The 15,519-nt window shown below is 41.2% G+C and overlaps 1 protein-coding gene across 1 annotated transcript in view; it reads left to right on the top strand.

The window, feature by feature from the left end:
- Window positions 1–1,207: 1,207 nt before the first annotated feature.
- The window catches only part of LOC105492165 (serine/threonine kinase 38 like), a 113,342-nt gene continuing 99,030 nt past the window's right edge, over window positions 1,208–15,519 (top strand). Inside the window, exons 1-2 of the mRNA XM_071072005.1 lie at window positions 1,208–1,977; window positions 10,945–11,030. The gene's annotated coding sequence lies outside the window, so the exon portion shown is untranslated. The remainder of the gene's footprint in view (window positions 1,978–10,944; window positions 11,031–15,519) is intronic.

Genomic DNA, 15,519 nt, shown 5'->3' with positions numbered 1-15,519 from the left:
AACAGGAGAAAATATTTGCAAACTATGCATCTGACAAAAACTAATACCCAGAATCTCCAAGGAACTCAAATTAGTAAGAAAAAAACAAATAATCCCATCAAAAAGTACGCAAATGACATGAACAGACAATTCTCAGAAGAAGATAGGCAAATGGCCAACAAATACATGAAAAAATGCCCAACATCACTAATCATCACGGAAATTCAAATTAAAACCACAATGAGATAGCATAACCTTACCCTAGCCAGGATGGCCATTATTAAAAAGTCAAAAAACAATAGCTGTTGGCCAGGATGTGATGAAAAGGGAATGCTTATACACTGCTTATGGGAATATAAATCAGGACGACCTTTATGGGAAACAGTATGGAGATTTCTTAAAGAACTAAAAGGAGATCTACCAGTATATCCAGCATTCCCAACACTGGGTATCTACCCCCTCAAAAAGAAGTCATTGTATCAAAAAGATACCTGCCCTTGTATGTTTATTGCAGCACAATTTCCAATCGCAAAGATACAGAACCATCCTAAGGGCCCATCGACCAATGAATGGATAAAGAAAATGTGGTATATGTACACCATGGAATACTACTCAGCTATAACAAAGAACAAAATATTGCTATTTCAGCAACTTGAATGGTGCTGTAGGCCATTATTCCAAGTGAAGTAACTCAGTAATAGAAAACCAAATACTGTATATTCTCATGTAGCAGTGAGAGCTAGGCTATGCATACACAAAGGCATACAGGGTGGTATAATGGACTACGGAGGCTCAGAAGTGGGAGGGTGGGAGAGAGTGTGGGATAAAAAACTACGTATTGGGTACAATGTACAGTACTCGGGTGACAGGTGCACTAAAATCTCAGGCTTCACCACTATACAATTCATCCATGTAACCACAAACCACTTGCACCCCAGAAGCTATAGAAATAAAATAAAAATAAAATCCCTTCCATAGCTGAATAAAACAAAATAAAATGTCTATGTATTGAAACCGAGTTACTCATATGTTGCTGGTGAGATTGTAGAATGGTACAACCACTTTGGAAAGCTGTTTGGCAGTTCCCAAAAAAATGAAACATGCCACTACCATATGGCCCATTGCATTTCTGAGCATTTACCCTAGAGAAATGAAAATGTATGTTCACACAAAACCCTCTACAAGCATGCTCACAAAATTTTTATTTTATATTATTTGACAAATAATAATCATATATATTCATGAGGTACATAGTGACGTCTCAATGCGGTTAAGGTATGATGATCTCGGATCATGGTAATTAGTGTAGCCATCATCCCAAACATTTATCATTTCTTTGTGTTGGGAACATGTAACATCCTCCTTCTAGCTATTTGAAACTATATAATATATTATTGTTACCTGTAGTCATCTTATAGTTCTATTAGAACTTATTCCTCCTGTCTAGCTGTAATTTTGTATCCTTTAACAAATCTCTTCCTATCCTTCCCTTCCGTGCATAGCAGCTTTATTCACAATAAACTGTAGTACACATGTGCTATGGAATACTACTAAGCCATGAAGAGGAGTAAAACATTAATACTTGAAACAACTTGGATGGGTTATCAGGGAATTATATTGAGTGAAACAAGCCAAATCTCAAAAGATTACATACTGCATGATTCCATTTATATAACTGATACAGTCTGGACACTTGTTCCCCCAAATCTCATGTTGAAATGTAATCTCCAGTGTTGGTGGTGGGGCCCGGTGGGAGGCATTTGGATCATGGGGACAGATTCCCTCATGGCTTGGTGTTGTCCTCGTGAGAGTGAGTTCCCATGAGATCTGGTTTTTCAAAAAGTGTGTGACACTTACCCTCCCACTCTCTCTCTTGCTCCTGCCTGGCTGTGTGATGTACCTGCTCCTGCTTCATCTTCCACCATGAGTAAAAGCTCCCTAAGGCCTCCTCAGAAGCTGAGCAGATGCCAGCACCACGCTTGTACAGCCTACAGAACTGTGAGCCAATTAAACCTCTTTTCTTTACAAATTGCTCAGTCTCGGGTACTCCTTTACAGCAATGTAAGAATGACCTAATGGGATAACATTACTAAAATTAGAAAATTATAGAGATGGAGAACAGATTAGTAGTTGCTAGGGGTTAAGGCAGGTGGCATAGGGAGGGAGGTATCAGTGGCTGTAATAGGGAAGCATAAGGTATCCCTGTGATGGAACCGTTCTGTGTCTTGACTGTGGTGGAGGTCATACAAATTTATACCTGTGATAAAACTGCAAAGAACAAAATACACACACGCACACACACACACACACAGACACACACACACACATACAAGTACCTATAAAACTGATGAAATCTGAATAAAGTTGATGGATTATATCAGGATTAATTTTCTGGCTTGATTTTGTACTATAGTTAGGTAAGCTGTCATCATCATGGAAAATTGGATGAAGAGTATACAGAATTTCTCACAATGCAGGTTAATTTACAATTTTCTCAAAATAAAAAGTTAAAATTAAAATTCTAGGCAAGCTCTAGGATATAGAACTCTGATTACTGGATTTGAAGAAAGGATTCCAGCACTGGGCAGGAGGTGGGGCTAAATAAATAAATGCCCGCCGGGCATGGCAGCTCACCCCTGTAATCCAGCACTTTGGGAGGCTAAGGTGGGAGGATGACTTGAGCACAGGAGTTTGAGACCAGCCTGGGCAACATAGAGAGACCCCCATTTTTTTAACTTAAAAAAGAAAAAAAGGTCAGGCGCAGTGGCTCACACCTGTAAACCCAGCACTTTGGGAGGCAGAGGTGGGCGGATCATGAGGTCAGGAGATCGAGACCATCCTGGCTAACACGATGAAATCCAGTCTCTATTAAAAAAAAATTACAAAAAATTATCAGGGCATGGTGGCAGATGCCTGTAGTCCCAGCTACTTGGGAGGCTGAGGCAGGAGAATGGCGTGAACCCAGGAGGCAGAGCTTGCAGTGAGCCGAGATCGCACCACCGCACTCCAGCCTGGGTGATGGAGCGAGACTCCGTCTCAAAAAAAAGGAAAAAAGTACATACCAAGATTTCTTCCAACTCTTAAGATTCTTTTATTTCTTTTTGTCTTTGGTTCTCTCCTCTTCCTTTTTTCTTCCTTCTTTTTCACACTTCTTTCCATTTGTACTTACCAAGATAAGTTTTTGACATTCCACAGGAATTTGCTGCCATTGCTTATTGATTAAAAAAAAAAAACAAACAAACCCACAGTGCCTCAGTTTGGCCCCAAGACCCTCTGTAATCTAGTGCCCACCTAATTCTCTACCTGAAATTCTAACAGTTCTTTGCAGCCCAGAAAATCAAACCACTGTATGCTACACTGCCTTCTACCCCAATCCCACCCCCAGCTGTGCTCCATTTCACTTGCCTTTCTCTGGAAGACTCCATGACAGTCTTGATTTCACTTGTTCCACTTTCAACTAACCCACTCTTTGTTGGATTGCTTGGACAGTTACCCGTGCATGAATCTAACATACCTGAAAAGAAACTGGAAATTCGGTGCTATGTAAACCTAGATTTTTATGTGCATCTCCTTATAAAGGGAAAAACTGAAATTAGTTTAATTTTTATTTTAGTGTAGATAATAATTCATTATTTTGAATTTGATCTTGAAAGAGGAAAATATATCATTAATAAACCTTCACTGACTTCTAAGAAAAATGGATCCTAATTAACTAGAGAATCAATCTAGGGGCCTTTGCCTTACTGGTGTAAGTAGAAACAAATGGTGTCGCACCAAGTTAAGAACACTAGACTGGGGCAGAGCTAAAGTGTTTGGCATAAGAGAGAGTTTGGGAGGGAACAGGAAAGAAATCCCGGAAGGTGAGAATAGTTGTTAGGAAGGCTTAATGCTGGAGGGAGAAAGTGGTTTTTAAGGCAAAAAATCGAGATTTTGAAGAAGAGATATAGCTAATGGGTTTTTTTCTTTTTTTAAAGTGAAAAGCTGGGCCAGGCACAGTGACTCATACCTGTAATCCCAGCACTTTGGGAGGCCGGGGAGGGAAGATGGCTTGAGCCCAGGAGTTCTAGACCAGCCTGGGCAACACAATGAGACCCCTTCTCTACCAAAAATGCAAAAATTAGCCAGGTGTGGTGCTGTGCACCTGTACTCCCAGCTGTTTGGGAGGCTGAGGCAGGAGGATTGCTTGAACCCAGGAGATCAGGGCTGCAATGAGCCATGATTACACCACTGCACTCCAGTCTGGGTGACAGGCTGAGACTCTGTCCCAAAAAAAAAAAAAGAAAATCAAACAAATGAAAAAATAAGGCAGTGGTTAACTCTAGGAAAAATAGAGATGTAAAGCAAACAGAAGAAACCCAAAATCATAATCATAAGTCATTTATCTTCAACAGTAAACAATAATTACATATTTATTATAATACTATTGATTTGTCCCCAAGTGGTGAGCTCTGTTGAAAAATGAAATTGGGGGTGAGTTTTATTCTCCATCAAAGGAAGTCAATACATTTTTAAAGCTAGTAAATCAAAAATAGCAATGTAATCATATTATTGAGAAATATGCTAAAAGAAATAGATAAAAAATGAAGAGTTGACTATTGCGATATGCTTTTGGGGACTGGTGAATGGTGCAGCAGGAACTATTATTTTTTCATGTTTGTTTTTAAGTACATTTATTATTTTGATAAAAATTCCATTAACTCACAAAACAATATTTTTAAAAAGTAGAATCTGCCTACGCTTTTCACATATGTTTTAAAAAGTTTAAGCTGTAACATGCTAGTTTGCTTCCATTTGACATGTAAAACACATGATATTGACAGATATCTTGACTGTACTTCTGAAGATGCTTTCACTGCCAGGAGGCAGACAGTGGATATTTCAAATTCCTACCCATAGAGAGAGGTGAATAGTAGAGCAGCTCACCTGCCGACAGCTAATTTTCATGTCTGCTACTGCCTGAGGACTTTTGCTCTTCTGTTCTGACTCTGGCCCTTCAGTTTGTATCCTTCTGTTAGTTCTAAAGTTCAGTATTGTTTTTAGTCCAGAGTACTTTGGCTTGGTTTTATGAAAGTCTATAGCCCTCCTTGCCCAGTCTAAGCTAAGTTTACCTTCTCATCTTTCTGGAAATCTATGCTCCTTTACAAATTTTCTTTCAAACTTTACTTAAAAAATACTTTATTAATTTATCCAATAAGCATTTTTTAAGTCTCTACTACTATGGGTCAAATCCTATGTCATACCCAGAGACAGAGAAGAATATGCAGTTCCATTCTAGCAGAAGAGATGAAGTTTCACAAATTACAGTTTGGATTTCTGTTAGGGGATTAGGGTGCCACTGATGGCAGCCACTGCTCCATACAGCTTGCTGTTGCCGTCACCCCAGCTGCAGCAGGGAGGCGCCGCTGGGGCTGCATGGTCCATGAAGCCCGAGAGAGCCACACCCCTTCCAAGATGGGGCAGGAGCTCCCTAGGCCTCCGCTGCAGCTGCCCAAACCGAGGCTGCAGACTCAGGCATCCCTGCACTCTCGGGTGCTGGGAAGGACCCCTTGCTCTTGCAGGCTCAGAGGTGCCTGCCCCTGCTGCCTGGCTTCTCCGTGCTGTGGATGGCCTGCTTGGATCTCAGAGTAAAGTCCCGTGAGCCTGGGGGCCATGAATGGCAGCAGGAGGCAGAGAGATTCCTGGGTGGAAGGGGGCAGGTCCCCAGTAAGGCCCCTCCTTCAGGTCAAGGAAGGCCTGAAGGCTGGGAGCTGAGCTGCCAGTCCCAAGGACGGGAGTGGGGACTTGTGGTGCCTCTTCTGGGCCTGCCCTTGGCTGCGCATGGACCAATCGGCAAGCACTTCCTCGCCTCTGAGGTCCATAAAAGCCCTGGGCTCAGCCAGAGCAGGGCAGAGGAGGTAGAACGGGAGGACTAGCCGCAGAGTGGAGATACCCTGTCTGCTGAGAGCTGCAAAGGCCAGGAAAACCTTCTGGCAGAGAAGATCTTGGTACCTGCATCTTCAGGCATGCTTCTATGAAGACACAGGTAGAACCTTCAGAGTAGACCCTGGTTCTACTTACCCAAGCAGCAGACAAAAGGCAGAGACCACAAGCCTCCTTCTAAAATGTGGTTTTCAAGCCCCATCCACGTGTGCTTGCCGCCCTTCCAGGAAGTGAAATAGAATCTGTGGACATGGGCTCAGAAGTGAACGAGAGGACGAAACAGTCACAAGCACTGATCTTTAGCCTTCAATATTGGTCTAGCCCACTAGTGAAACTGGTGCAATGAATGCCCCCAACTATCATCTCAGTCACTCCTATGAGAAGGAAAAAAAGAAGGGATAAATTAAGAGAGGGCAGAAGTACAGCAGAGGCTTCCCCTTCTTTGGGCTAAAACAAATACATGAGGAAAAGGTGAAAGAGGGTTCCTCTTTTTTTTTTTTTTTTTTTCTTGTAGAGATGGGGGTCTCACTACATTGCCCAGGCTGAACTCCTGGCCTCAAGTATCCTTCCACCTCGTCCTCCCAAAGTGTTGGAATTACAAGCATGAACCACCATGTCTGGCCTTCTCTCTTCAACCAACAGTCTCCTTTTCTTTTCTTTCTTTATTCTTATCTCAAAAATAATTAGAAGCAGGGCCAGACACAATGGTTTATACTACCTCTAATCCCAGTGTTTTGGGAGGCTGAGACAGGAGGATTGCCTCATGCTAGGAGTTTGAAATCAACTGAGCAAAATAGTGAGACCATCTCTCGTTACAAAAAATAAAAAATTAGCTAGGTGTAGTGGTGCATACCTGTAATCCTAGCTACTCAGGAGGCCAAGGTGGGAGGATCACTTCAGCCCAGGAGTTTGAGGTTACAGTGAGCTATGATCAGGCCACTGCACGCCAGCTTGTGTGACAGAGTGAGACCCTGTCTCAATAATAATAATGATAATAATAATAATTAGAATCACAAGAAATAGAAGTGGCTCAGTGTTTAACTAGATCATAATTAAACATACTTGCTATTATTAATGTACAAAAATACTAATGAACCATATTTGTTAAACATAAGTACGACAACCTCTAAAATGCGTACATTAGGGAGAACTGACCCCAGGGTATTTTGGGGCCCAGTGTTCTGGGCCCCATAATCACATCGCATCATCTCATTGGCTATTTGAGAGGATTGAATGAGTTAGAAATCTATAAAGTATGGAGCGCAGTGCCTGGCGTGCGGAAGCCTGGTGTTTGTGTTGCTATTAATTTACATTTGTGGGCTGGGCATGGTGGCTCATGCCTGTAATCCCAGAACTTTGGGAGGCCTAGGTGGGCAGATCACCTGAGGTCAGGAGTTCGAGACTAGCCTGGCCAACACAGTGAAACCCCATATCTACTAAAAATACAAAAATTAACTGGACTCAGCGGTGCACACCTGTAGTCCCAGCTTCTTGGGAGGCTGAGGCTGGAGAATGGCTTGAACCTGGATGGTGGAGGTTGCAGTGAGCCGAGATGGCGCCACTGCACTCCAGCCTGGGCAACAGAGCAAGACTGTATCTCAAAAAAAAAAAAAAAAAAAAAAAAAAATTACATTTGTGTAGCATTTTGCAGTAACTATCTTATTTGAATTTACAACATCCTGTGAAGAAAGTAAGACAAGTCATATTACCCTCTTTACAAATAAAGTTTTTCAGTACACTGTCTACAATTCAAATTTTCTTATTTCTAGTTCAAAACCTTTCTACTGCCCCATGCATGGGGAGCTGCCTGGTTTTTAATTCGTTAGGAATAAAATTTACAAATAGTGGACTGTCTACAATTTAAATTTTCTTATTTCTGGTTCAAATCCCTTTCTCCTACCCCATGCATGGGTAGCTGCCTGGCTTCTCTTGTTCAGTAATTTAAAGGTTGAGTGTCTCACCTTCTCACTGGGAACTCTCAGATGACAACAAAGTAAAAATTTGGAATTCTCTTACTCTAATAGAAAAATAACCTCTTAGCTTGAATTATACATAGTATAGGGCTTTGCAGTTTTCTAGACAAATCAGTGTGTATTATACAATTCGTAAATATACGCTTTTTGTTTTGTATTAATTTTTTTTCACATACTGATTGTTTTATTTCTCATGAGTCAAAACCTTACGGGAGAAGGAATAAACAGGTAAACTGGATGTCACTCCCAATCCCTTTGTGGCAGGAGGTTGATTTATCCCATTCAGCTGCATAGGTGGGTATTACCATCCTCCTTTTCTTCTTAAGCACATCCTTTATCTTTATATAGATAAAATGTATATAATATGTGTTAAAAATATACATATATAAAAGGCATATGTATGTATTGTGTGCTTTTATATATATACACACACACACACACACACACACATACATGTTAATAAATAGTTGGTAACCTGCTCTGTACATTGCTCTATAACCTGCTATATTTGCTTAACAACATATCATGAACATTTTCTTACGTCCTGTGAATTCGGAAGAGGACATAAGAAAATGCCCTGTGAACTTGACATATCAAAGCTTAAACAAGTAAGGGAGTTATGTGTTGCACAAATAAGAAATCCAGAGGTAAGCAGTCAAGGCTGGTATGATCCCTTCACAGTGCCTCCCAGGACTCAGGCTCCCTCCATGTTCCTACTCTGCTATCATAGCACATGGTCTTAGACCTTGTGCTTGTTACCTCATTGTCACAAGATGGCTGCTCTACCCCTCAAAACGCATCTGTATTCCAGCTAAAAAAAAGAAGGGAAAACGCAAAGAGCAAAACAGCATATGTCAGCTGAGAAAGCTTTCGAGGAAAGAACTTTCCTAGCATCCCATCCAACAACTTCCACTTACATCTCACTGGCCAGAATGGTGTCATCTGCCTGCCAAAGTCACCGGAGAAGCTGGGTATCACCAGTTGTGTTTTCCAGGAAGCAGATGCTTGAGATGGAATTGGGTGTGCAAAAGGTTTAATGGGGAGTAACATCTGTGAAAGAAGGAAGCAGGATTGGGCAGGGGAGCCATCGTTCCCTGATACAGACCTGACAAAGACTCTATCAGCCCACCGTGCAGCTCCAAAGCAAAGGCTGCCTGCTGGGGGAGTCCTATGTCGGGTACAAATGGGCAGGCCTTCATACTACCATCTTGCTTAGTTGTTGGCTGGGGGCTGCCCCGAGAAACGCATGACCTCAGCTTGAAAGCTGCCAGGAGTTAATAACTGGAGGCCGTCAGCTAACCATGCTCCTCACAGTGGGTACCAAGTCCTTTCTCCAAGCAAGGAGATCTCTATAAATGCCACCCTGGGAAATAGAGTTTGTAAGTTAGGCACATTGCCGCCCCACAGAAACTTGGAGTTGTTAGTAAGGAAGAAGAAAGGGTGTTAAGTGGGCCACTGTTGTATCTGACACCCTTTGTTAAGCTTCCTATTCAGGAGACAAGAACAGTCTTGCCAGAGAAAGAGGACTGTTTGTTGAACAAGCTTCTATTAGTAGTTGTGCCCCATGGTGGAAGGATGTCAAGAAACAGAAGTCATCTGCATTAGAGAACAGCACCCGGGTTTTCCATCTTCCTGTGGCATCAAGTTGCTTCTTTTGTTGGGTAATCTGAAAAGAAATGGGGCTAGCTCACAAGTCAGTGAGGGACAGTGGTGGAAATAAGTGAACAAGAGTGTCGCTCTTTGTCCTTCCTCCTAAATTTTGTACATCTCTGTAGTCACTGGCATAATTAAGGTTTTTCCCTTTGGGTGTATGAAGACTTGGCTCATTGATACTTGGTTGGTAAACTGGGGAGAGACCAGTTATTCAATCCTCTCTCCTGACAGTGAATAATGCAGAGGCTCTTTGGATGGTGCAAAGTCTCATTCAAAATCAGAATTCTCCAAGGAAAACTGAAATGAGCGGAGCAAGCAATTTAGGAGCTACAGGTTTGGTCATTTAGGATGTTTATTGTTCTCTATTTTGCTGAAGTAGTTTCCTCTAATCTGAATGTTACTGATGCTATTGAGAAAAATTCCCTGTCTCTAGCAGCACGGAAATGCATTCAGCTTTCTACAGATACAGTCAAGAGTAATTATGAAGTTTAGAAAAGATACCCTGAATTGCTCCCTGTGCTGATATCTGGGCCTTTACTTTCTTCATGGAGCTGGCTGGTTGATTAATTCTGAAAAAGTCAGCGGTGTGCATACAAATAAAGCCTTGAAATATGGAAATAAGACATAATAGAGAATACATTTGGGTTTCAGCTAATCTTAAAATACTGGTGAATAATTTATTATTCTAAATACTCTGCTTAATGTCTAACCGATGATTGCTATTTACCAGTAATTAGACCCTCCATTTCAGCTCCTTTTCTTACAGACAGGAATAGTATGATCAGTTTTAAATTGGTAGGGAGGAATTAAAGGCTTTTCAATAATGTTTTTAATTTTTAAAAAGACATATTTACTGTAGAAAATAGAGAAAAGTACCAGAATGATGAAAAGTATCCCTAATTTCAACAACTAGAAGTAATCAACATTGTAAAGTATATTATTTCACTCTTTCATAACATTTATATTATGTTTTAAACAGATAAAATGTATATAATATGCATAAAATGTATATAAAAAGATATGTGTGTGTGTGTGTGTGTGTGTGTGTACATAATCCCAAGATCAATTGGGATCATGATCTGCATACTGTTGTTATGCCTAACAAGATACCTTGAACATTTTTTCATGTCGCTGAGTTTTCCTCTGTAATACTTTTCAAAGGCCACATAATGTTCTGTTGAATCCACGTACCAGTTTATTCAAGAAATCCCTTATTATTAAACATTTCAATTCTTTCTAGAATTGAGACAAAGTCTCACTGTCACCTAGGCTGGAGTGCAGTGGCGTGATCATGGCTCACTGCAGCCTCAACCTCCCTGGCTCAAGTGATGCTCCCACGTCAGCCTCCTGAGTAGCTGGGACTACAGGCATGTGCCACCAAGCTTGACTAATTTTAATTTTTTTTTTTTTTTCACTGCAGGGGTCTCCCTATGTTGCCTGGCTGGCCTTGAAGTCCTAGGCCCAAGTGATCCACCCATCTCAGCCTCCTAAAAGCTGGGATTATAGGTATGAACCACCATGTTCAGCCAATTTTTATTATTATACATAATTCTGTGAGGAATAACTGCATAACTCTCTAACATTTCTGATTATTTCTTAAGGGTAAATATTCATAGACGAGGATGAACATTGTATTTTGGTATCATTTGTTTCTGCCTGCCCAGAATTTCTCATTTTCACATGATAGAACTGACCTCCTACCTCACTCTCTCATTGCCTTTTAGTATCTGCCTCTCCCACAACTGGTAAAATGTTTCATCACACGGCTGGGACTGATCAGAGTGCCCTGTCTCCTACCACTCCAGGCACAGTGACGGGTCCAGGAGTGCGCATATGATCTGAGTAGGGCCAATAAGAGGGAATTTTTCTAGGTCTGATAATAACTCTTGGATGAAAACATCTCTTTCCTTCTGAAATTACCAAAAACCATTTAAGGTTGGGACTGATGAGGTCCCTCTTGATGCCAACATGGAAGAAAGCAGAGCTGAATAATGAAGTGATAAAGGGGAATTCCTACTGACAACTTTTTTTTTTGGAGACAAAGTCTCACTCTGTCACCCAGGCTGGAGTGCAGTGACGTGTTCATGGTTCACTGCAGCCTCAAACTCGGGTTCAAGTCATTCTCCTGCTTCAGCCTCCCAGTGGCTGTGACTAAGGTGTGCACGACTACCCTGGCTAATTTATTTTTATTTTTGTAGAGATAGGGTTTCACAATTTTGCCCCAGCTCGTCTGGAACTCCTGGCCTCAAGCGATCCTCCTGCCTTAGGCTTCCAAAGTGCTGGGATTACAGGTGTCAGCCACTGCGCCCAGCCTGATGCCATCATTTCAGTTCCTGGTCTCGGCCATGACCGAAGCAAGGTGCTTCCCTAGACTTGTCCAATTATTTGACCTAATAAATTCCCCTGTTTATTTAAACTAATCTGAACTGGCTTTCTGTCTTTGGCAATCAAGGCTCTTGATTAATATAACTATTGTTAAGGTTTTGATATGTATTTCCATATTACCTCCCAGAACTACATTGCCAAATACACTTGTGGAATGTGGAATTTTAAATTAATGTTAATATTGCTGCAATGTGTCAGTGCAGAACTACAGTATGAGTCAATCTATCTCATTTTTTCATATTTCCATACCCTCTTGACTAAAGCAAAACATCTTAAACAAATCATCACACTCAAGTAAGCAAAGGTGGAGATTGGGATGAATAGAGATCAAGCTAGGTTTATATTATGCCCAGACATCAGGCTGAGTACGAGCCCTTGCTGTCATGGATGGGGAAATAGGGTCCATGTACCCTGCAGCCAGTTACATAGTGGGTCTCTAATACCTTTACTTTCTTCCCACATGCAGAAGTGAAAGTTAAGAGAAGTCTGACGAAGGAGTCAGTTCCAAGAAAGGAGTTAAATTATTCAAGAGTAAGTTGTCAACTTCAAGTCAGTGAGCCAAGGCAGAGTAGTTCATAAAGAAACTGTGACTAGACTAGGTGGGACTCAGTTTCTGAGACAGATTTCTGAGCCAGGCCTGTGGGCAGCTGTACGAGGAGATGGGTTGGAGAGGGGTGATTTTAAAAGGATGCTAAATAACACTGGCAAAACCAAATCAACTCCACACACCAGTGAGATGAATTGGAAAACAGTGTTCATTACTCCAGTTTTTCTATCAACTTGTGTAGTTGTGGAGATGAAAATTGGTTCCAGTAACACTGAGGTAGACACTATTCTTTTTTCTCTCTCTCTCTCTTTTTTTTTTTTTTTTTTTAATGGAGACAGAGTCTCGCTCTGTTGCCCAGGCTGGAATGCAGTGATGAAATCTCTGCAACCTCTGCAACCTCTGCCTCCCAGGTTGAAGCGATTCTCGTGCCTCAGCCTCCTGAGTAGCTGGGACTACAGACATACACCACCACGCCTGGCTAATTTTTGTATTTTTAGTAGAGATGGAGTTTCAGCATGTTGGCCAGGCTGGTCTCAAACTCCTGACCTCAAGTGATTCATCCGCCTCCGCCTCCTAAATTGTTGGCATTAGAGGCGTGAGCCACCACGCCTGGCAGCAGTATTCTTTTAACTAAAATTTGTGGGAGGTTATTGATTTGGACTGGGCCTCTACAGATCAAACCAAAATGGAGTCACTCATGCTAAAGTTTCATGTCACCAAACAGAAACTAAGTCGTCTACCTTCCAAGAAACTAAGGAGGGGTGGGAGAGAAAGAGGGAAAGACAGTGTAGCCAAATCCCCTAACAAGGCCAGTTTTAGCTGACATGATAAAGGAGTCCCCCCTGCTTTAACATGACAAGGAAAGTAACTTTGAAATGACCAATTCACTTTTTGTTCCTTATTTCAGCTTTTTTTTTTTTTAAACCCCTTTTCTGCCTATAAAGCCCACCTCTTCTGGTTAGCTCATCAGATCACCTTTTCTAAATTTTTTATTTTATTTGTTGATTTTGGGTAGAGATGGGGGTCTCTCTATGTTACCCAGGCTGTTCTCAAACTCCTGGGATCAAATGATCCTCCTGCCTTGGCCTCCCAAAGTGTTGGGATTACAGGCATGAGCCATGGTGCCCAGCCACCTTTTCTAAAATTTTATGGGAGATAGTACCCTGATCCATTCATCACAAATAAAAGCCAATTAGATCACCTAACTAAATTTGTTGTAATTTTGTCTTTTGACAGTTCTCAAAAGGAAATGAAAACAACACTTTATTAGCAGCAGTGCATCTAAGATGGATAGTTTTGAGATGCACCTGTGCACTCTTGGTCAGTTGAAACTTCTGAGTCAACAGTAGTTGGCCTAGTACTGTTTCCTGAGAATGAGTGGTTTAACTCACCCTTTCATATACCTCTCAAAATGATTTCTTATGCTTAAAATTACGAATAAACAAAACTGAAGAGAGATGAGCTTCAGAAAAATGGGAACCGATCATTAAAATTTTATTTAGCACATTTCCTGTTCTTCAGCTAGTAGAAGTGGATTTTTTTAAAAATATGTTTCTACTTAGACTTTTTATTGATAAAAAATAATACATGTCTCCATATCCTGACCAAATCAATGTTGAATACACATTCGTAGGATACTGCTTGTAGGGGCTGCTTGACTTGGCCCAGGCCTGCTGGGTGGTTGGAAGTGAAGGGTAGGATAAATCAGCAAAGATCTCCCCACCCTCCAGCCCCAGACTGCTCAACTGAAGAGACTTTGGAGACCAGTTGGGTAGCCAGGATTGAAAAAGAACAAACTTGAGGACCAGACAGTTCAGAGTTAGAAATTTTGGAGGCATTGTCCGGAGCCCTGAGAATGAGAGAAGATCTCCAACTATCCACGGTTGTCTGGGCAAGGAAAACATCGTGGAGAGGGAGGTGGGAAACAATAGCTGAGAATCAGGCAAAAATATCTGGAAAATGGGTAATTATCTTATTCACCACTATCTCTCCTTTCCACTGGCCACCCTTCCAGGTATCTTGTGATCTGAATTCCAGCTCTGCTCAGTTCATCCTGGGGAAATTAGAGGAAAAATGGTCTCTGTCCACAAACCCCTTTCCCCTACCTCTGCTGCTTCAGTGACAATAACTGAAAGAAAAAATTGGTGTAACAAAACTTTAAAATTTGTATATTTAGAAAATCTGAAAGAATCAACAAGTAAAATTCCTGGAACTAGTTCAGGATATGGTTAACATCCAAAAGTCAATTGCAGCCAAGTGCAGTGGCTCATGCCTATTATCCTAGCAATTTAGGAGGCTGAGGTGGTAAACTGCTTTAGCCCAGGAGTTCGAGACCAGCCTGGGCAACATGGTGAAACCATGTATCTACAAAAAATAGAAAAATTAGCCAGGCATTGTAGCATGTGCCTGTAGTCTCAGCTGCTTGGGAGGTTGAGGTGGGAGGCGGGAGGTCAAGGCTGCAGTGAGCCATGACCACGCCACTGTGCTTCAGCCTGGGTGATAGAGTAAGACCCTTTCTCAAAAAAAGAAAAAAAAAAAAAAAGTCAATTGCTTTCTTATGTACCAGCAATGAACAAATGAAATTTGAAATAAAAACCAGAATACCATTTACATCAGCATTCCCCAAAATGAAATTGGTAGAAATCTAATAATACATGCAGAAGTTCTATATAATGAAGAGTATAAACCTCTGATAAGAGAACTTTAAAAAGATCTAAATGAGTGGAAAGATATTCCATGTTCATGGACAGGAAGACTTACCTGGTCAAGATGTCAGTTCTTCCCAACTTGATCTATAGATTTAATGCATTCTCAATCAAAAGCCCAGCAATATGTTTTGTGAACATGAACAAACCGATTTTAAAGTTTATAGGAAGGGAAAAAGACCCAAAATAGCCAACACAATATTGAAGAAGAAGAACAAAATCAGATAACCAACACTATACCGTAACAAAGACAGTGTGATAGTGGTGAAAAAATAGACAAATAGATCAATGGAACAGAATAGAGAAGCCAGAAATAACTTACATAAATATAATAAACTGATCTTTGACAAAGTAAACA

This window comes from Macaca nemestrina, chromosome 10, assembly GCF_043159975.1.
Source record: "Macaca nemestrina isolate mMacNem1 chromosome 10, mMacNem.hap1, whole genome shotgun sequence".
Classification (NCBI taxonomy): domain Eukaryota; kingdom Metazoa; phylum Chordata; class Mammalia; order Primates; family Cercopithecidae; genus Macaca; species Macaca nemestrina.
This window is presented reverse-complemented; position numbering and strand designations above follow the sequence as displayed.